We start from the raw sequence: 584 nt of genomic DNA, 5'->3' as shown, positions 1-584 counted from the left end.
TTGGCTTAAATAGTGGATGATGGTGATAAGTAGGTGGCCAGGAAGCTAACAATTACATTTCAAAAATGAGCAATTTTGGCTACTGAAGTAATCTATATTCTTGGTAAATAAAGTACAGAAGCAAATAGAAAAAAATAAAGGTCACTTTCAATCCCAACCCTCAGAGATAATCACTGTTAAAATTTTACTTACTTCCAGTAAGATTTTTTTTAAATTGAATTATCTAATTACAATAATCATCTTACACAGGTCTTGGGTCAGTTACTTGTATCACTATAAAGTTTCTGATCTTCATTTTCATCTCTTTTTTTACCTTTTGTTATTTGTGTGCATTTCATTGCAAGCCTTTTTAGCATAATCTCAAAGAAATAAATGCATAAACTGAGGTAATCTATCTCTTGGCTTAAAACCAAAAGAGGAAGCTGAGAGGAAGAAATCAGTGGGAGAAGGGCAGCTGTGGTTGGAGTGGTGCTCAGTTCACCTGCTCAAAAGAAAGGTAAAGACTAGAGAAAGAAGAGAGGTGAGGCTAGTTGCTTATATAATGCTGAGAAAGAAAGCTAGTGGGTATATCTATATATCTATAT

This window comes from Elephantulus edwardii, unplaced genomic scaffold, assembly GCF_000299155.1.
Source record: "Elephantulus edwardii isolate Elephantulus edwardi_28Jun2011 unplaced genomic scaffold, EleEdw1.0 scaffold00158, whole genome shotgun sequence".
NCBI classification, from domain to species: Eukaryota; Metazoa; Chordata; class Mammalia; order Macroscelidea; family Macroscelididae; genus Elephantulus; species Elephantulus edwardii.
Note: the sequence above shows the minus strand (reverse complement) of the source record.